The sequence below is a fragment of the Muntiacus reevesi genome, chromosome 3 (genome assembly GCF_963930625.1).
Source record: "Muntiacus reevesi chromosome 3, mMunRee1.1, whole genome shotgun sequence".
In the NCBI taxonomy this organism is placed as follows: Eukaryota; Metazoa; Chordata; class Mammalia; order Artiodactyla; family Cervidae; genus Muntiacus; species Muntiacus reevesi.
Genome location: NC_089251.1, coordinates 169324252 through 169336724, shown reverse-complemented (window position 1 = coordinate 169336724; position 12473 = coordinate 169324252).

Here is a 12473-nt window from a genome sequence, read left to right as displayed (position 1 = left end):
CCAGTGAGTCAGTTCTTCCCATCAGGTGGCCAAAGGATCAGAATTTAAGCTTCAGCAACAGTCCTTCCAATGAATATTCAGGACTGATTTCCTTTAGGGTGGACTGGTTTGATCTCCTAGCAGTCCAAGTGACTCTCAAGAGTCTTCTCCAACACCACTGTTCAAAAGCATCAGTTCTTTCATGCTCAGCTTTCTTTATGGTCCACCTTTTACATACATACATGACTACTGGAAAAACCATTTTGCATGATGTACTCTGCATATAAGTTAAATAAATAGGGTGAAAATATACAATCTTGACAAGCTCTTTTCCCAAATTGAAACCAGTCCATGCCCAGTTCTAACTGTTGCTTCTTAATCTGCGTATAGATTTCCAGGTGGCAGATAACGTGGTCTGGTATTCCCATCTCTTTCAGAATTTTCCACAGTTTGTTGTGATCCACACAGTCAAAGGCTTTGGCATAGTCAATAAGGCAGAAGTAGATATTTTTCTAGAATTCTCTTGCATTTTCTATGATCCAACAGATGTTGACAATTGGATCTCTTATTCCTCTGCCTTTTAAAATCCAGCTTGAATATCTGTACATTCTCAGTTCACGTACTGTTGAAGACTAGCTTGGAGAATTTTGAGCATTACTTTGCTAACATGTGAGATGAGTGCAATTGTGAAGTAGTTTGAACATTCTTTGTTTTGTCATTGCCTTTCTTTGTGATTGGAATGAAAACTGACCTTTGCAGTCCTGTGGCCCCTGCTCAGTTTTTCAAATTTGCTGGCATATTGAGTGCAGAACTTTAATAGCATTATCTTTTAGGATTTAAAATTGCTCAGCTGGAATTCCATCACCTCCACCAGCTCTGTTCCTAGTGATGGCCTAAGGCCCACTTGACTTCGCATTCCAGGATGTCTGGCTCTAGGCGAGTGATCACACCATAGTGGTTATCTGAGTCATTAGCATCTTTCTTGTGCAGTTCTTCTGTGTATTCTTGCCACTTGTTCTTAATATCTTCTGCTGCTGTTAGGTCCATACCATTTCTGTCCTTTATTGTGCACATCTTTGCATGAAATATTCGCTTGGTATCTCTCATTTTCTTGAAGAGATCTCTAGTCTTTCCCATTCTATTGTTTTCCTCTATTTCTTTGCATTGATCATTTAGGAAGACTTTCTTATCTCTCCTTGCTATTATTTGGAACTCTGCATTTATTCAGATGGATGTATCTTTCCTTTTCTCCTTTGCCTTTCCCTTTTTATGGTCTATTTACTGGACCATTCTGAGTAAATGGCATTTGGTCCCATCACTTCAAGGCAAATAGATGGGGAAACAATGGAAACAGTGAGAGACTTTATTTCTGGGGTCTCCAAAATCACTGCAGATGGTGACTGCAGCCATGAAATTAAAAGATGCTTGCACTTTGGAAGAAACGCTGTGATCAACCTAGACAGCATATTAAAAAGCAGAGACATTACTTTGTCAACAAAGGTCCATCTAGTCAAAGTTATGGTTTTTTCAGTAGTCATGTATGGATGTGAGAGTTGGACTATAAAGAAACCTGAGTGCTGAAGAATTGATGCTTTTGAACTGTGGGGTTGGAGAAGAGCGTTGAGAGTCCCTTGGACTGCAGGGAGATTCAACCAGTCAATCCTGAAGGAAATCAGTCCTGATTACTCATTGGAAGGACTGATGCTGAAGCTGAAACTCCAATCCTTTGGCTACCTGGTGTGAAGAACTGATTCATTGGGAAAGACTCTGGTGCTAGGAAAGATTGAAGGTGGGAGGAGAACGGGATGACAGAGGATGAGATGGTTCGATGGCATCACCAACTCGATGGTCATGGGTTTGGGTGGACTCTGGGAGTTGGTGATGGACAGGAAGGCCTGGCGTGCTGCGGTTCATGGGGTCACAAAGAGTCGGACACGACTGAGCGACTGAACTGAACTGAACTTGTAATGGACTGAGTTGTCCCCTCTCAAAATTCTTACACTGAATCCATAAACTTCAGTGTGACTGATTTGGTGATGAAGACTTTCAGGAGGTAATTAAGGCTACGTGAGATGACAAGGGTTGGTCACTGATCCAATAGGACGAGTGTCCTAATAAGAAGAGGAGAAGATAGCAAGAGTGAGTGTGCACAGAACGTGAGGAAACAGAGAGAAGGCAGCTGTCTGCAAACCAGGTAGAAATTTACAAATATTTGGAGAGTACATCTAAGTGGTGACTTTTACTGACAAAAAATTATTTCACATAAGCAAAACTATTTAATTATAAGAGATTAAACCTTCATTTAATATCATAATATTGGATAATTTCAAGATTAAAGAAAGACTTTTTTAACCCCAGGTTTCCCAAACTTTGTGCTGAGATGCATTTGGGTATGACCATAAGCTCACAATGGGCTATTTTACATTTTGTAGGGAAAACACAGGCAGATATTTGGATATCTTTCAGATGTTGCATCTATAGCTTAAGGTAATTCATAATTTCAGTGTTAGATTGCACTACATTCCTTTCTATAATGTCATAACTATGTGAAACTGAGTTTTTTGGTAGGTGCTTTGATAAAAACATGTACAAGTCAATGTGGAATGAGATATGAGGTTGCAAGTGTGCAATCTGATTCCAGGGTTTGAGAAGGGGTGCTGTGATCAACGGGAACGCATACATTCCCTTATTATGTCATTGTGATAATATAATGATTAAAGAAGTAATTGAGAAATAGCAAATTACTTAAGGGTGCCATGAATCATAAAGCTTTGGGAACCTTAATCAGAAATGCATTTGAGCAGGAAAAGCAAGAGAAGGAAACAAAGCCATTTATTATAAAAATAATACAAATTACATTGTCTCAGATTCTCTCATAAAAGTAAACTTCAGCTGGCTCAAACTCCTTTTGGCTTAATCCCAAACATACATATTCAAATATTTTTGTGAGGATATGCACATTATTCACATTTTATTAGTTCTTAAATATTTTCTATTGTCATTTAAATGAAAGGAGTTCCTACAAGATACTAAACATGAGAATAATAAACAAGAATGTACTTAGACTAGACATGAGACAAATCAAAATTACTAAGCAGTAGGAGAGATCATGATATAAATGTACTAAAAAACAGTACTTTTAATAAAGCACAATTATTTGTACATATGGCTTCAAATCAATTTAAAGAACAATAAATTAGTTTTTAAAAAAGAAAAAAATTTAAAATACGTTAAGGGAAAAAAATCTATAACTAAAATCCTACTTTTTTGGATAATAAACACTAATGTAATTAATGCAAATATTTTATTTAATTAAATGTTTTTTAGAATCTGAATCTATTTTTCATGCTTTGTTGAGAGAATTCCATGTGCCAATTGCTCCTGAGGTTTTGACCCAGTTTCCCAGTATGTAAAGATTTCTTGTGATATTTTATTTGCACTCTAGGTTATTTAGAGAATGAGTCTTTAGAACTTACATAAAAATAATTTTCAGTGACATAGTATGATCAATCATAAATTGAAGGGAAAATAATCAAATAAATGTGATTTTGGATTTTGAGATTCCAAAGCCAGTATTAGCAGAAAAGCAAATGAACACTTTATTTTCATTCTTTTAGTGTTGATTTTAGTAACAGAAATTTATGGAGTAAAGATATTAACAAAAATGCAAGCAAAAATGAATATTTTTCCCAGCTACTTCAAAATGTAACATTTATCTACACACATTTATAACATGTATTTGAATGATTTTATAATAGAAACTGTAACTGGTTAGGCATATACACTTGGTCTTTATTATAGAATTCCTTGTTCTTTTTTTTTTTTTAATTTCTAGGTAATTCTTATCCATAGTGAAATAATACTATGAACTAAACAAATTAATCCCAATTGTACATATTTGTTTTAAATTCAATAACACAAATGTCAAAAATTATTTACTTTGGCCATCCGATTCAAAGAGCCAACTCATTGGAAAAGACTGACGCTGGGAAGGATTGAGGGCAAGAGGCGAAGGGGGTGAAGAGGATGATGATGATCGGCATCACCGAAGAGATAGATGATGGACGGCATCACCAACTGGATGGACGTGAGTCTGAGCAAACGTGAGGCGACAGTGAAGGACAAGGAAGCCTGGAGAGCTGTACCCCATGGGTGACAAACTCGGCCAGCGCTAAGCGATTGAGCACGCATGCACGCAGTAATGGTTACTTTGAGTTTCTCTTGAGGAAAAGCTAAAAAAATTTTACATTTTAAGATCTAATTCAAAAAGCATTATTTTTTCCAGACTTTGAATAAAAAATGCTCAATTTAAATCCAAACAGCTTATTAGAGAAAGCTAAGAAATGACCTTCCTAGCATGACGGTGGCTATGTTACCATTATTATGTCTATTTTACATGGTGAAAGTGAAAGTGCTAGTCACTCAGTTCTGTGCAATTCTTTGCAACCCCCTGGACTGTAGCCCGCCTGACTTCTCTGTGCATGGGATTCTCCAGGCAAGAATATTGGAGTCGTTTGCCATTCCCTTCTCCAGGGGATCTTCCCAACTCAGGGATCGAACTCAAGTCTCCTGCATTGCAGACAGATTCCTTACCATATGAGCCACCAGGGAAAAAGTATTTTACATGGTAAAGGTAAATTATTTTACTTGTGAGAGAGAACATAATATCTAGGGATATTAAACTTTTTCATATTTCGTAAATTTAACAGCTGGATTATATACTGTGTTGCTGTCTTAAATAATTTCCTTTCTAAAGCATGTTGGTTTGGATAATTCTTACATTATGGAGAGTTTTAAATGTTTTAAAATATCTCCCAGGAGAAATTGGTTTGCTCATGTCTTTCTCTGTGTGGGACTTAAATTTTACAGAGGAAGAGATAGTCCTAATGATACATGATCAGTATGGATCAGTGACTCTTTGGGGAGTTTTTAAGACTATTCCTTAGCAAATGGAAAAACTCATTTGCTAAATGGGCCCTTACTATACTAGGAAATGTTGACTTTGCTCTTTTATGTAAGTTCAGCTTGTTTAGTTCTACTATTAACCTGATTTTGATCATTTCTCCTAATCTCTCTTTTCATAGCATAAAAATATTCATTCAGGATTCTGCAAAGACACAAGTCAAACTACTTTCAAGTTAGTTATTTTAGTATTTTATTTTCAAAGCTGATCTGCTGAGAGTCTTTTTTCTTATCTGTGAAACAGGAGCTGGTCTGCGGAAAAATTATTTTTAAAAAATGAGTGAAGTGGTTCCAGCCACATTCATCTCCTTACTATTTATGGTTAGTATTTTTCTTATAAAATTCAAAATGTAAAAGAAACTCAGATAAATTGGGATTTTCTCTATATTGACTTAACTAATGTATTTTTAGAGAGAGCATGCTCTTTCCTCTTCTTGTTCAACATCTTTGCTCCTGAGAAATAATGACATCTAATAGAAATAAAATCATGCAGAATTTAAAAGACTGACGTTGTATTTTCTTTAAACAATTGATAAAAACACCTTTACACTGAGGTATATTTGTCAACTACAGTAGAAAATTTCTTGTAAAACATGAGGAAGGTCAGTCCATGTAGCATTTTAAAATGGTGTAAATTATGCCAACTGCGTTTCTGGGCATCAACACCAGAAGGCGCTAAAACACTGCGGTTAGTGGTCTGCCAGCCGGGCGAGGAGGTATTCACCGCGTATTCTGCACATAGTCATAAATTGAAGTATTGGCGGTGAGGGGCACGTTGTAACTACATGGGATGTTAGGTAATGTTTAAATGCAGAGTGTTTTCTGTTTTATTTCTGTACACGAGTGCTCATGAATGCATTTCATTCCCCTGTGTCTCTTTCATTCTTGATGGTAAGAGTTAGTGTTTCGGTGACTGTGATTAAAGGGAAGACCTAGCTGGCTGAGTCTGTTTAAATTTACCAGTGGTCATGAGCACTAGTGACAGGAGGGAAAAGACCCTCAGGCAGAGGCTCACGGAAAATTTATAAAGGTTTAGAAGTGTATTTGCTGTCAGGCAAAAAACAGAGCATTTCTGTTTGAAACCATGTGAAAATCTCTATCTGGTCATAAGCAGCAGCAGAGTCATTGTGCTTCTGATATCAAATGATGCCGTATCATTGGAGATTTTTCAAAAGACATCAGTGGCCACAGATCATTGATGTTAGTAGGCTAGATTCAGGTTGTGTAGAGTTGGACTCCTCATTCTCTGAGGTTTTCCAGAATTCTGTGATCATACAATTCCATAACAGTGAAAATCATTTGACGGCAGTAGTGGAGATGCCATCAAGAATATTGATTCATTTGTGTTAAGATGTGAACACCTGTAAGTAACTTTGTCTCTTAATGACCATATTGAGGGCAGGAGGAGAAGGGGGCGACAGAGGATGAGATGCTTGGGTAGCACCACAGTGAACAAGAGTCTGAGCAGACTCTGGGAGATGGTGAAGGACAGGGAAGTCTGGCAGGCGGCAGTCCGCGGAGTCACAGAGTCAGACACGACTTAGCAACTGAACAACAAAAATAAGCATGTTGTATTGAACATTCTCAGAAAATGTTTGTTAAAGAATAAAATAAAGTACAAAATCTCAAAAGTGAATTTACTGTTCTATTTCCTGTTCGTTAAATAAAATAAGAGAAAATGCAAAAACAAATTTCGACCTCAAGATTAAATTAGCAGATTTAGTGAAGTGATTTATTCTTAAGAAATGCGATAGTTGAAGATCCTTAAAGAAAACTACATATAACAGATCATATATTTTGTATTTCTTTTGAAGAAGAATCTAATGCCTATTACTTCTAAGTTTATTGTGTATCAATTTATTCACATTTATCTCTAGCAATCCGAAAAAGAAAACTTACCATTTTGGAGTCTCTCTCTTTGTATTCCTACAAATAATAACAGAAAAATAGACTATTTAATTAAGAATAGAAAAATATATTGTTGTGGTTAGGCAATACACGCTCTGCAGATTTTCTTGAGAAGGTAATTGAATGACAACACTGCAATTACTTTTATTAAGATTAAAACAACATAATTGCTATTTGATGGTGAAGAGATATTCAAATTTATTTCTCAGTTCTTTTTTCTGAAAATGAAACCTTTTCATAACCACTTAACAATCTGTCAATTTTCAAGAGATAAAAGTCAATAAAACCTTGATTTCATATACCACTGATAAAAAGAAAAAAATCATTGTTAATATTTTTAAATCTTTTTTCTTTGGTTGATTTCTAATGACAAGGCTTTGAAAAGACCAAGACTTTTTGAAATGGTTTCAAGCTCATTAAATTGTAATTATTCTTGTAAATAGAAATAAAAATGTGAAAGTAATGAGCTTTAACAGTCAAGCTAAATTGCACAATTACATTCTTTTTGTATCAACTTATTCTTTTATACTGCACATAGCTTTAGTGGTTTCATATGTAGTTAATAGTTTTATATATAGTCTTGTTAGTTTTATGAGTGTATAAATTATGGAAAATATCTTCTATTTTCATAAGGCAGGAATGGACTTTGGGGCCAACTGAAAGATACCAAAAAAAGCAAGAGAGTTCCAGAAAAACATCTATTTATGCTTTATTGACTACACCAAAGCCTTCGACTGTGTGGATCACAATAAACTGTGGAAAATTCTGAAGGAGATGGGAATACCAGACCATCTGATCTGCCTCTTGAGAAACCTATATGCAGGTCAGGAAGCAACAGTTCGAACTGGATATGGAACAATAGACTGGATCCAAATAGGAAAAGGAGTATGTCAAGGCTGTATATTGTCACCCTGCTTATTTAACTTATATGCAGAGTACATCATGAGAAACACTGGGCTGGAAGAAGCACAAACTGGAATTAAGATTGCTGGAAGAAATATCAATAACCTCAGATATGCAGATGACACCACCCTTATGGCAGAGAGTGAAGAGGAACTAAAAAGCCTCTTGATGAAAGTGAAAGAGGAGAGTGAAAACGTTGGCTTAAAACTCAACATTCAGAAAACTAAGATCATGGCATCTGGTCCCATCACTTCATGGGAAATAGATGGGGAAACAGTGGGAACAGTGTCAGACTTTGTTTTTTTGGGCTCTAAGATCACTGCAGATGGTGACTGCAGCCATGAAATTAAAAGACGCTTACTCCTTGGAAGGAAAGTTATGATCAACCTAGATAGCATATTAAAAAGCAGAGGTATTACTTTGCCAACAAAGGTCCATCTAGTCAAGGCTATGGTTTTTCCAGTAGTCATGTATAGATGTGAGAGTTGGACTGTGAAGAAAGCTGAGCGCCGAAAAATGGATGCTTTTGAACTGTGGTGTTGGAGAAGACTCTTGAGAGTCCCTTGGACTGCAAGGAGATCCAACCAGTCCATCCTAAAGGAGATCAGTCCTGGGTGTCCATTGGAAGGACTGATGCTGAAGCTGAAACTCCAATACTTTGGTCACCTCATGCGAAGAGCTGACTCATTGGAAAAGACCCTGATGCTGGGAGGGATTGGGGGCAGGAGGAGAAGGGGACAACAGAGGATGAGATGGTTGGATGGTATCACTGACTCGATGGGCATGAGTTTGAGTAAACTCCGGGAGTTTGTGATGGACAGGGAGGCCTGGAGTGCCGCGATTCATGGGGTCACAAAGAGTCGGACACGACTGAGTGACTGAACTAAACTGAACTGAAAAGATACCAAAGCTAAACATTTGTTATATTTTATTTTTCCTTATTATTGTTGCATATCATGGTTTCATGATTTAAACTATCTTGTTATTTTATACCTTTATCAGAACAGAAAGTAATGTGAACTGTATGTACATTTAACCTTAAATTTTGGTCCTCAGATAAAGGAGACATTGTTGAGTATCTGAGGTTGTCTGGTTCTTAATATATCTAGAAGGTTATGAGTTTTGAGAATAGGACAATGAAACTTATACATGTGGAATTGTAAGGAGGAAAATTGAAATGGTAATTATTAAATTAAAACAATCTGATCCCAGAGAGTTTAAGTATCTGTGTAATAAGACTCTCCTTAGTTTGAGTAAGTGATTTAAGAATAGCTTATGAACTCTAAGGATGGATGTTAACAGAAAAAGATTCTTCAGAGAAGATGCATAATATAACACAATGAAAATCTAGAAAACAAGCTAAGATTTATGATGGGCCTAACGTACTGGGCTTCCTAGGTGGGCTGAGGTTCATTTTTGCTAACTCTGCTGACACTGTGAAGCAAATATACATGTTGATGACAAGGTCACAAAAAGTAATACTGAACGTAGTAACAAGATTACATTCTTTTTAAACCAAATTTAGTAACTACTGTTTGTGAAGATGCCCTTTAGTGAAAGCTTGACCACAGAATTAAAAGAAAAATAGGAGAAAGCACAAGTCAAAACCACACACTGAAATACTTCTTGATTTTCAATACTACCAGTGTTTTATATTATTAATTTTTTTTTGACAAACCACAAAAGCGCAATCTCTAGAGCAGGGACAAAATGAAATTTATAGTTTTGATAGAATGCTAATATTTTCAATTCTAGCTTTCTGTTTCTGTGAAGAAATTTCATCAAAGTCTATGACAGGGACTTCCCTGGGGGTCCAGTGGCTACGACTCTGTACTCCCAATGCAGGGGGCCCAAGTTTGATCCCTGGTCAGTGGACTAGATCCCATACACTGCACCTAGAAGATCCCACGTGCTGCAACTAAGACTTGGCACAGCCAATGACACACATAAATAAAAATAAATATTAAAAAATATTCTATGGCAGCATAGGATCTTGATAGACACTATACGAGGTCATTTCAAACCATCATGCTTCCTTTCAGATATTCCCACAAGTAACTTAAAATTGTAAAATTATTACTATTATATGTGTTATTATCATAAAGTAACAAGTCAGATTTCCATAATTACATAGGTTCAGTAATGAACTAATATTTAATATTATTCAATTTTTACTAACCTATGCTAAAATGCACTTCAATTTATCCCTTGATAAATTTTAAGTGGGTTGCAAGCTTTAACACATTACCTTTTTAATTGGAATTCATTTAACACTTTCTTCAGTTGCAACATTCATTGCAACTAGCTATGCAACACTTAAAATCATTCATTCTTAGGGATGGATTTAATCAATACTATCTTATTAATAATCTTTAGATTCTTATCATTAACAAAGAGAAAATGAGCATCTGTCTTAGAATTTGAAGTAGGAAGAGATATAGTTTAAAAGGCTAAGATTGATAATCTTTGTATAATGGGGCTTATTCTGTAAGCAGAGAAATCGGAATGTTTCTGAGTTTTTCCTCAGCTGCCTTACATTCTAATCTCAAATAACCATTTTTTTTTTAAAGGAAGGCAATGATTTCTTATAAGAGATTTTTTTTGAGATATGGTAACATTTCAGCTTTATGGTTTTGTTAGCTTTTCATCAATGTATAAATTGGCTTCTCAACGATTAGCAGAGTTAGTAAAAATGGATCTCAGATCAAACAATTCCTCATTGTGAAACCCCCAAGTGACACCCCATTTCACTCAGAGTAAAATCCAAAGCTCTCGCGGTCACCTTTGAGACATGACGGGGTCTTTGAACACGCTCTGATGTCTATTCTCTTTTGCACTCATGTTACTCCTCCCACACTGTTCACTTGTCCGTGGTCTTATGCCCCGTGCACTCCCCTTTACAGTGATCGGCTATTTACAGTGGGGATTTCTAGACATCAAGGGATTGGTTAAAAGTAGTTATCTTATACCGTTTTTAGGAAAATGACAAGGTTGTTTTTTTTAATGATTATCAGAGAGATTACAAGAAATAGCCTAAGTTTTGCTTATGTTCATGAAATAAACTAGATTTAGCTTCTGCCTAGGTGGCTTACTTGATTTTTGTCTGTTTGGAGCATTTTCAAGCCAAGTATCCCATTTATTTTAACATTCACTATAGTTTAATTTCTTTGCTGAGACATCCTTCATTTTCCTTTGCTTCAAGAGTTTTGTAATTCATCATTGAACATTTTTAAATCATGGTGGCTTTAAAATTCTTGTGAGATAATTCTAGTATCTCTGCCATCTCAGTGTGGGCTTCTATTGGTTGTCTTTTTTCCATTCAGTTTGGGACCTTCCTGGTTCTTGATACGATGGAAATTTATAATTGACACCTGAACATTTTTGTATTGTGTTATGAGCCTTTGGATCTTATTTAATCCTTCTATTTTAACTTTGTGTTCCTGACACTACTCTGGCAGGGGACAGGTTCCCCACCTGCTAACACACGAGGTAACATGTACTCCTTGTTATTGCTAGATGGCACGGTGCTCCCATCCCCCAGGTCATCTTCACTGACACTATGGTAAGGTAGCCTAGTTGCCACCAGAAGCGGCTATCATTCTGACTCTCTCTAGGCTTTCTCTGACAAGTCACCAGCAGACAGGAGCTTTATCACTTCCAGGTGAAGGTGTGAGTCCAGGCTTGCCATTTGTTCTGTGCTAACACCAAGCAGACGGCCTCCTAACCAACCAGTACAATAGGTGGTCCTAGCTCCCTACTTGGCCTTCTCTGACACCATGGTGTCAAGGTGATCTTTGCAGCTTCATAAGGATGGATGTCTAGCTTCTTACTCAGTCTTGGCTGCCTGAATTGGGGAAGGCATGGATTTTTCTGGATTGCTTGCTTAAAATAGAGTGGTTATTGTCTGCAAGATTTGTGTCTTTGTAGGCTGCCCCCTTTCCTCACTCTTTGGTTAGAGAAAGTAGGCATTTTATTGATGGCTATATGTTTTTTCTTTGTACCTCTTGGTGTTTCCAGGTTGTTGGCTCCTTCAGCTCCAATTCTGAGATGTAAGAGGCTAAAAGAAAACTCATGGAGGTCGCAGCTGGGTCATGTACTGAGTCCTGAGATCTCTGGTCCATTGCCTGTCCATCTTTCAGAGTCTTCTTTCCAGGGTTTTAAATTGCACTAAGCAGGAAGAAGAGGAGGAAGTATGTCTACTGAATGTTCCCAGAAGTGTGAGTCTGTCTCAAGCACGCTTGTGTTTTTCTGTGTAACTACTGTGTTAGGGGGAATTTGAATTCCATCATTTTCAGCTGTTTACTTTCCCTGTCAGAAACTGCTTACACGTAAAATATTTTTGCATTTCATCAAAGCAATCAAACTAGTAAAAATGATAGCATAAACTCATACTTCCTAAAATTACTTGTGTTTCCATTTGTCTTGAACATGTTCTTTCTAAGTGCACAGCCCTTTTCAAAACCTCACTTGTGTCCAGGAAAAGGTGTGCTCATTTTTGTTTAGAGGCTCAAATTGCCAACATCTGCTGGATTATTGAAAAAGCAAGAGAATTTCAGAAAATCATCTATTTATGCTTTATTGACTATGCCAAAACCGTCGACTGTGTGGATCACAATAAACTATGGAAAATTCTGAAAGAGATGGGAATACCAGGCCACCTGATCTGCCTCTTGAGAAACCTATATGCAGGTCAGAAAGCCACAGTTAGAACTGGACATGGA